This window comes from Mus musculus, chromosome X (genome assembly GCF_000001635.26).
Source record: "Mus musculus strain C57BL/6J chromosome X, GRCm38.p6 C57BL/6J".
Classification (NCBI taxonomy): domain Eukaryota; kingdom Metazoa; phylum Chordata; class Mammalia; order Rodentia; family Muridae; genus Mus; species Mus musculus.
Window position 1 is genome coordinate 78,854,476 of NC_000086.7, and position 10,091 is coordinate 78,864,566.

A 10,091-nucleotide genomic window follows, 5' to 3' on the forward strand; every position below is an offset into this window, starting at 1 on the left:
CTTACATTTGAGTGTGTTATCATTCAAAAACAAAAGGTGCTTTAAAATACCACAAAGAAACTATTTTGGCCCTTTTAACTACCTCCTAAGGAAAGAAAGTTTTGCTCTTAGCATGGTGGTGTTAAAGTGACTCCTGTTTCAGCCACTTTTCTCATTGCTGACAAAAGACCCAACAGTTATCACCTTATGAGAGTTAACATTTACACTCACATCTTTTTTATCTTTTATTTTTTGCTTATCAAAATATTTTATTTTAGGAGATCACTCAATAAAGACCCTCCACATTGGACAGACACCCCAACAATACCCGTGGCCTTTATTATTATTATTTTTTGTCTTTTCTGTTTTTTTTCCTTTTTAATCAACTAAAACAATTTGATGCTTAAAATAAAAGACAGGAAATCTTTCCCAATCAGACTTTAGGCAAGAATATATATATATATTCATTCTTCTTTAGGCAAATATATATATATATATATATAAAATTCTGATCCAGGGAGGGGAGGGATGGCTGCCTGTAGTCCAGAAGTGTTTGGCTTTCCTGTCCCCAGAGGAAGCTGCTGAAAACTGCAGCCCAGGAGGTCACCTGGGAGAAGTGAGGATGGAGGCAGAAGGGTGAGGCCAGCCCCTGCATGCCTGAAGCTCTTAAGTTACACAGAGTTGGTGTCCCCTGCTCAGTGCTGATCTGTCAGTCTGTCCGTGGAGACTCTATTCTGGAAGGAGCTGGTTCAGTCTGGTGGGGAGGTTGGGACTCAGCCTCATCTTCATCTTGTGTGTGGCTTCTTTTCCAGCTGAGAAACTTTTTTTTCTTTTTTAATTTTTAAAAAGAATCACAGCCAAAACAAGACATTGACTGGAAAATCCAAAATGGCTGCGCTTACCCTAATCTTTATAAAAACATGAAGAGTCTACTCCAAGAATGAGCTGGGCCACTACATTTTCCCGGGGATCTTGGCCCGCTTGCGAGCGATGGCTTCCTCAACCTTCTTGAGCTGTTTAAGGAGCTCCTCTCGCCGTGACAATGTGCTGGCCTTCCCTGACTTGGTGCCTGCTGTGGCAGTATCTGTGGCTTTGCCAGGCACGATGGTGACCTTGCTGGAGCCCTTAGACTGGGGTGACAGTGGACGCTTCCTGTCCGCTGGGGCAGCAGGAGCTTTAGCGTTCTGGCCTCTCTGCATCTCTGGTTTTGGGGAGCCCATTCTTCCACCTGATTTCCGGTCTCCAGAACCTCGGTCTGGGGACAAGTTGGCCTTCTTAGCAGGAGGGCTCTGCCGGTGGTCCTTGTCTGATGGCTCATAGCGCTTCCGGCTTCCTTTATCAGCCGCCTTGTTCAGCAGTGTCAGCTTTATCTCCTTGTGGGCAACAAAGGAGCCCTGTTGGGGCTGTCCGGGGGCCGCCGGCTGAGGTGCCGCTGCCTGCTGGGAGGCCTTCCCACCTGCTGGAGCTTTAGAGGACTTGGGTGGCTGCGTGGATGGATCCCGCTTCCGCTTTTCCTCTCTCACTCCGTCTTCTTTCTTGGATTTCCCTCTCTCCTTCTTGGTCTGGGCAGGAGTTGGGGATCGAGAGCTGGCTGAGGACACAGGACTGGCCAGGTCTGCATACATGTCATCTGAGTCCACACTGTGCACTGAGCTGCTACTCGAGGTGGCGCTGGACACTGAGGAAAGGCTACTCACACTCAGAGACCTGGATCTGGAACTGGAGCCACTGTAGCTGCTACCACTGCCGCTACCACTGCTGCTGGGCGTCCTCCTCCTTGGGGGAGTCCTGGTTTGCCTCTCCTTTCTCCTGGCTTCTTGGAGATCTCCAGGTTTGGCAGGCTCAGGACCAGGAGCAGTACTTTTGGTGGCCTGTGATGGGGCTGGGGGAGTGGCTGGCTTCTTTATTGACTTCTCCCTTGCTTTGCTGGAAGGTGGGGTCGGCTCCCCCTTGGTTCTGACTGGAGGTCTGTGTGGGGAAGGTGTGGGAGACGGGGATGGGGACGAGAAGGACCGGGACCTGGATCGGCTGCCTGAGAAGGAGCTGTGTCTGAAAGAGCGGCTAGAATAGGAGCTGTAGGAGGAGGATCGGGACCGGGACCAGGACGAGCCAGAGTAGGATGAAGACCGTGAAGATGACCTGGAGGAATTGGAAGCAGAGGCTGAGGAGGCGGAGGTTTTGTGACGTCTTCGTGCCCAGCTTGGGGAGACTGACACGCCATGCTTCTTCTTGGGAGACTTGGATCGGCGCCAGGGGTCCTTCCACTCATAGGCTCGCTTCACCTGGGGCCCCACAGAGGTGCTCTTCTTTGGTAGTTCAGCTTGACGGCTTGGTGGCTGTGGGGACCGGGACTTCAGCTTCTCCTTGTCCTTCTCCCGGTCCTTCTCGTCTCGCTTGGCTCTCTCTCTTTCCCACTCTTTCCTCCGCTGCCGCTCCTTGTCCCGCTCTCTTTCCTGTTTTCGCTCCCGCTCTCTCTGCCTGCGCTCCCGCTCTCGGTCACGCTCTCGTTCCTGCTCGCGTTCTAGTTGTCTGTTTTCTCGCTCTCGTTCCCTCTCTCGTTCGCGATAGTTATGATATGGCTCTGCTTCTGTATACTGCACCCTGAAATTCTCGTACTGTCCACCACGCCAAAACTGCTCTATCTCATAGTAATAATAAGGGTCTGCATAAGGCTCAAGTGTTGTGTCTCTGACATCTCTCGGGACTCGAGAATTCCAATCTCGGAAGACTTCATTCTCCTTCTCAAACTCCTGGTCATCTTCACCAATGGTTACTGTGAACTTTTTTTCTTCAAAGTCCGGCTCCTGTTCTTTCCGAATGGTTGCTTTTTTCAAAACCTCTTTTGCATGTCGGAGTCCACGTTCCCAGGCGCTCTCTGTTGGGGGCTCTGGAGGGGGTGGAGGCAAAATTTCATCAACCACTGGCCCACGCCAAGGGTTGGCAGGCATCAGTGGGTGAGGTCCAAGAGGCGGGGCACCGTTTGTTGGAAAAGGTTCCGCTTTGGTGATGAGGGAGTAGTTGCCCTTGTCATTCACTCCAGGGTGGATAAACCTACAGCTCATTCCCCACGTGCAGTTTCCTTTAACCTGGCCTCTGAGTGGTATGGAATTTGGTATTGGTGGAAGAAGAGTGGATAATGGTGTCACAACATCTTTCATGAAGAATCGGCAGGTGGGGCGAGGCCTCACGTTCTGGTCACTGGGGTCCTTCACTTCGCCTTCTTCCAAGTCATCATCGTCTATCTCGCCATCATCAATCTCCCCGTCGTCATCCTCTTTCTTCTTCTCCTTGGCAGCTTCTGTGGGTTCTTGTTCTCCCACACTTTGGACATCAGGCTTCCCTTCCTCTCCGGGAGCCCCTTCCCCCTTCTCCTCCTTCTCCTCAGCCCCAGCCTTCTCAGCCTCCTCCTCCTGGGCAGCAGGAGCTGGCTCCTCAAGGACCCCCTCATCATAGTCTAGTTTATGCTCATCCAGTTCCCGGGTCACTGAGGAGGCTTCGTCCCTGAGGTCACTTGTCCCATCTTCTTCAACATCATCCCCCTCCTCGCATGGGGATCCCTCTGGGCCCCTGCTCAGCTCATGAGCCTCTGAATCCTGATCTTGGGACTTGGGCTCACTGGCTCGGTCTTTCTCATCCGAGCAAGTTTCCTCCTGGCTTTGTACCCTGGTTGCATTTTCCTCCTCCTCCAAATCAGAAGCCCTTTCCCCAGCTCCATCCAAATCTTGTTCAGATCCACTTTCTCTCAGAATGTCATCATCTGAGAGTGCCGGCTGCTCTTCATCCTCTGGGGAGTGAGGATCCAGTTCAGGGCTCTCGGCCACATTCATCAGGAACCACAGATAGTCTGCAACCCAGTTCCCAACAATGGCTCAGTCGTAGCTGTGAATCGAAGTCCAAGGATCTAGCAGTTACTCAGTCTCACACAGCAAGCAGGCAAAGGAGCAAGAGCAAGACTCCCTTCTTTCAATGTCCTTATATTGTCTCCAGCAGAAGGTGTAGCCCACATTAAAGGTGTGTTCGACCACACCTTTAATCCCAGATGAAAGGTGTAGCCCAGATTAAAGGTGTGTTCCACCACATCTTTAATCCCAGATGACCTTGAACTCAGAGATTTAATCTTCTGGAATCCATAGCCACTATGCCTCAAGATCTCCATACCAAGATCCAGATCAGAAACTTCTATCTCCAAGCCTCCAGATAAGGGTCACTGGTGAGCCTTCCAATTCTGGATTGTAGTTCCTTCCAAATATAGTCAAGTTGATAACCAGGAATGGCCACTACACTACCTGAACATGGTCTAGACTCTAGAATCTATCAAACTGAGAGCCAAAATAGACCTTTTCTTTCTCTCCCCTCCCCTCTTTCTTTCTTAGTATAAAAGCAGGTTTATCAGGGGCAGCTCTTGAGTGAGTTCACTGACTACACAGAAAGGAGCCAATGAAGTCACCATGCAGAGGGAGATACATGAGTCTGCTGAGTGTTCAGGAAGTAAATCTGAAGTTCTCTTAAAATGTTTGAGCAGTGCCCATCTACAAGTAGAGAGGAGTTTCAAGTTTGAGGACATATTGAATTGGTTCCAGAACTGGCTGGCTTGAAACGTGTTCAGATCATTCCCATTCTCCTCTCAGGGGGCTGGGAAATGGGAACTAGCCTAGGGACAGAGAATCTCAACCTCTGCCTTGAGATAGGTAATGTGATACTATCCTCAAATGGGTCTGAAGAATTACTCTTGTTAATGTGTGCCAAGAAGAAGTTCATTTGAAACAGCTATTGTGCTCGGTAAACTCAGCTGTGAAAAGTATACGGGAAACTAAATATCTAGTAGGGGTGAGACTATAGGTCTTAGTTTAATTTCCTTCTAGCACTACAATCGCTTGGCTACTTTACACTAAAGAAAGCATCTCTAAGCTCACAGTCCAGGAGGCGAGGAGGTCACACTTCCTAAGCAACCCGGGACTCTTGGAGCACAGTGGATCCGTCCAACCTGTGCTCCCTTGAAGTTGCAAGAGCAAGTTGCAGGAGGCTCCAGAGAATTCAAAGTTCCCTGCAGAGCCCATCGAGAGTCCAAGCGGGCCTCCTCCCGAGCCAACCTGCGCGATCCGCTCCCCTTTGTGGGCGGCGAACATGAGCCACGCAGAGTGGCCCAGAAGGGAAAATGACAGCTTCAGGAAAAGCAACTTCACCATGTCAGACCTAGGTGCGCCATTGCACCCGCCCGAACGTCCCAGGCCGAAGTGGGCTCGCGCCTGCCCAATGTCTCAGCCTGAGCTTCAGCCGGAGGCTGAGTTTGTAGATATTTATTTGTGATAGCCAGAAGCTGGAAAGAACCCAGATGTCCCCCAACAGAAGAATGAATATAGAATATGTGGTTCATTTACACAATGGAATACTACTCAGCATTAAGAACAAGGACATCCTGAGTTTATCAGGCAAATGGATGGAATTTAAAAAAATATCCCGAGTGAGGTAACTCAGATCCAAAAGGACATGCATAGTATTTACTAACTAATAAGTGGGTATTAGACAAAAAAAAAAAAAAAAGTACAGAATATCCAAGATATAGTCCACAGAACTCAAAATGGTCAACAAGCTGAAGTGCCCAAGTGTGGACACCATCAATCCCACTTGGAAGGGAGAAGAAAACAGTCACAAGTGGGGAGGGAGGACGGAACCTGGGAGGGAAACTGGAGAGGCAGGGATGGGGGTGAGGAGAGGGGAACCTGAACTGGAATTGGGTGAGGGAAAAGGACTGAAGCCCTGAGGGCCAGCAAAAGAATGGAAAGAGGCAACCTGAGAAAGTAGAAGGTGAGGGAGGGGATCCTCTAGAATGTACCAGAGACATGAGAAGTGAGAGACTCTCAGTTCTCAAAGTAAGGGACCTTAGATGAAAAGCCCAACAGTAGAGAGAGGGAACTTGTAGAGTCCACCTACAGAAGAAAAACAGGGAATTAAGTGGAGGTTCCTATGCCATAGTCAAAACTCTGACACAGAAGTGCTCTCATGTGAAAGAACTGCAGGGACAAAAATGGAGAGGAGACTGAGGAAAAGGAGATCCAGTGACAGGTCAAAATTGAGATCCAGCTCAGGGGGAGGCCCCAAGGCCTGAGACTGGGACTGTGCTATGGTGTGCTTACAAAAAGGGGCCTATCATGGCTGCCCTCCAAAAAGACCAACAAGCAGTTGAAAGATCTAGATGCAGATATTTACAGCCAACTAATGTACAGAAACTGGTGAACCCTGTGGTTGAATTAGGGAACAGCTGGAAGAAACTGAGAAGGAGGGAGACCCTGTAGGAGGACCAGACATTTCAACTAACCTGGACCCCCTGAGATCTTTCAGACACTGAGCCACCAACCAACCGGGCAGCATAAACCAGCTGATATGAGGCTCCCAACACATATATAGCAGAGGACTGCTGAGTCTCGGTTCAGTCAGAAAAGATGCATTTAACCCTGAAGAGACTGGAGGTTCCAGGGTCTGGAGAGATCTGGTGTGGATGTGGGACATTCTTGGGACATTCTCTTGGAGATGGGAGGATAAGGTGTAGGATGTGAAACAAATGGAGCATGGATCAGGAGGGGGATAAAGTCTGGACTGTAAAAAAGTTTAACATATATGTGAAAGCTCACAGGTGTGTATAACTCCAGTTCTGTGGGATCTAACACCCTATTTTGCCCTCGTGGATCTCTGAATAAATAGGTCATAGACATTCATACATACATGACACCTACACACATAACATAAAATAGAGAATAACTTAATTTAAGTAGGACAAATTCTGTTAAGGTGTCCTCAAAGTATACTGATGCTTTCTTTGTCCTTTTCATTCTTGACAATACCATTCTGCAATATTCTTTTTCCCTTAAATATTCACTCCTTAATAACTTTATGTACACATATATAAGACATATTCTTTTATCATATCAACTTCCTATTGTCACTCTGTCTTTGTTTTTTTGTTGTTGTTGTGGTTGTTGTTGTTGTTGTTGTTGTTGTTGTGAAGAGATACCATGACCAGTGCAAGTTATAAAGGAATTGGGTGATTATGGTTTAAAAAGTTAGAGGATGAATGAGCATAGTTTCAAGCACCATGGTAGCAGGCACACATTACATGACTTTTGAACTTGAAAGCCTTCAAAACATACCTGGCATAGGTTACATATCCTCAAAGGGGTCAGAAGTAGGGCTTTGTGAGGTCTTAGCCACTCTTTAGCTGCCATTGGGTAGGGAGAACTTTGTTGACCAAACAAAGCTGAGGGTGTGATCCACCATTGTTCTGACAGGTAGGTAACAAGGGTGCTCAGGGCTCTGGGGCCAGTTGAAGGAAGAGCACCAGTATGGCACGTGTGGTCAAGAGAAGGCCTAAGCCTACTGCCTCTGCACCAGCAAGATCTAAGCAGATGAAATATAAAGCTTCCTGCCGTTGAAGGTGCAAGTATTCCAGTGCAGCAAAAGTTGTGCTAAGGTGAGAGGTCCCAAGCTAAGCTCATTGCTCACCTTCTATTGCCATCCCTTTCTCTAAGACTTTCTCAGGCCTGCTATAAATGTCTCATCTACCTCTGCCCTTTTTCGTGAATCCCCATCCACATTCTATCTTTCTTCCAAACCAGTGCTCTTGTGACACAAAAGAAGAAGTTCCACCACACCTCAAAAAAGCCCTAGTTCCTAATGAAGACCTGGCAAGCTCCTATACCCTAAGTGGGTCCAAAGACCTAAGAAACATCAATGAATGGGTCTAGGAGCTGAGCCACCGTCACGATGTCACAGGCAAATTCCACCACACGATAGTTGTAAGATGATGACAATAAAATCAATCATGTGTGAAAATGTGTATGTATACCATCACTCTCTGATGGTATAGCGGGAATGGGGGGACATGCCAGAAGGGAAGACTGGGTAGGTGATAAGAAGGAACATTGGTTTCTACAAGGTTGTGAGTGGGATGAACAATCCCCTGATGGGCAGTCATAGGAGGGTCAGAACTGAGCTAGCACAAAAGACCCCTGGTGCTTTATTTTAGAGGGCAATAAGGAAAACCCAGGGTCTTCCTATATGTTGCTGCCTAGGGCTGCAGCATGGTTTCAGACTATTACAACGATATGAAATGAGGTGTGGGTGGCAGTTTTAGCCCCAACTTAGGCAGCACATCAACTTTAGGGCACCTGCCTCCTTGTGGTGCTTCTTGTACTACTTGGACTAAGACCTTCAGATGGGCCAAAGACTCCACCCCATCAAAAGGCACCAGTGTATTTTAACAAAGACAGTGTTACTGACTGTAAGCTGCAAGTGCCACACTGATTTAGCCTGCCTCTTCAGAAATTGGGGGAGGAGTAGGATAGTGAGGAGGGTTCTGCCAACCAGTGCTGGCCACAAAGCAGGTAGGAATGTCTACTGCATATTTTAAAACAACTAGGCCTTTCCAGATAGCTTTACTCTGTATTTTTTTAACACTTTCTTAATCCCTTCATGAAGTATCCTGAAACCTATTTATGGGAGAATTATTTGTAAAAGAGTAAAGAGGGGCTGATTCCTCACAAGCATGAGGGACCTGAGTTTGATCCCTAGAACTCATATTTTTAAAAAAATCCTCATCATCTGGGCACTGTTGCATATGCTTTTAAACTCAGCACTCAAGTGGCAGAGACAGGCAGATCACTATGAGGTTACATAGTAAGACCCTATATCAAAAAATAAAGTTTAAAAATCTGTGTGTTGTGTGCACTGAGGATGTGGAGAAGGGGGTATCATTGGCACTTGTTGTCCAACCAGCCTACCCTACTTGGTAAGTACCAGATAAGTGAGAGGCCTTCGTTGTTGTTGTTGGGTTTTTGTTGTTGTTGTTGTTGTTGTTCTTTGTGTGTGTGTGTGTGTGTTTTAAGGTAGAGAGCACTTGAGAATCTACAAAGTTGTCCTCTGCAACACACACACACACACATATACAGAGCTATCCTTCATCACACACACACACACGTATACAGAGCTATCCTTCATGCATCCATTTACCCTCATAAGAACATGTGCATGTATACACACAGAAAAAATAAAATTCAAACACAACATGGAGGGACCCATGGCTCCAGCTGCATATCAACCAGAGGATGGCCTTGTTAGACATCAATGGGAGGAGAGGCCCTTAGTCTTGTGAAGGCTCTATGCCCCAATGTAGGGGAAAGCCAGGACAGGGAAGCAGGAGTGGGTAGGTTGATGAGCAGGGGGAGGGGGATGGTATAGGGGGCTTCAAAGGAGAAACCAGGAAAGGGGATAAAATTTGAAATGTAAATATGGAAAATACCTAATAAAAAAGGAAAAATGTGCACGTTTTGTTGCCTTTTGCATATGCATGCACCTATGTAGTCATCACTATGAGAATGTGTATTCCCACAACTCACTACAATTTTCTTAGTTTGGAGTCCCCCTTTTGTGTTGCTGTTGTGAAATACCAAACTTTTGACACTTCCTAAAGCAGATGTTCATGTGGCTCTGAGTTTGGGAGGAAAAGGTTGAGGTTGGGTAGCTCCATTTTGTTGCCCTCTACTAAGGTTCTTTACATGTTTTAATTTTATCTATTCTTTGAGAATTTAATATGTATACAATATATTTTAAACATATCCACTCCTATTCCTCCTAAGTTTTCCTAGACACACCTCTGGTTCCCTCTCTACTTCCTGACCTTTTTTTTTTTTCTATTTATACCCCTCAGAGATCAGTACTGCCAATACGTGCATGAGTGTAAGGCCATCCACCAGTGTAGGGGCAAACTACAAGAGAAGAAAACAGAATCTTCATTCTCCTATAACCGTCAACTGCCAATACCTTTCAGTTGCAGATTGGGTTTCAGGATCCCCTGGTCTCTGTATTTTAGAATGCTCACTGAATTGATCCACTGCCAGTCTTGTATAAGTTGTATAAGCAACCACAACTTCTGTGAGTTCATGAGTATAGTGGTCTTGTCCCCTCCAGAACACACTACTGTGTTCTGCTCCTCCCTTATGTCTAGTTCTTACAGTCTTTCTGCCACCTCTTAATTTTCCCTGAGCCTTAAGGGTAAGGGAGTGATATAGATGTTCCATTTGGGACTGAGCATGCCACTGTCACCCATTCTCTGTATTTTT

General features: G+C 47.1%; 2 pseudogenes; one reads left to right on the plus strand and one right to left on the minus strand.

Moving 5' to 3' along the window:
• Positions 1 to 535: 535 nt before the first annotated feature.
• Positions 536 to 3,820, minus strand: Gm5939 (predicted pseudogene 5939; annotated as a pseudogene).
• Positions 7,297 to 7,802, plus strand: Cypt13-ps (cysteine-rich perinuclear theca 13, pseudogene; annotated as a pseudogene).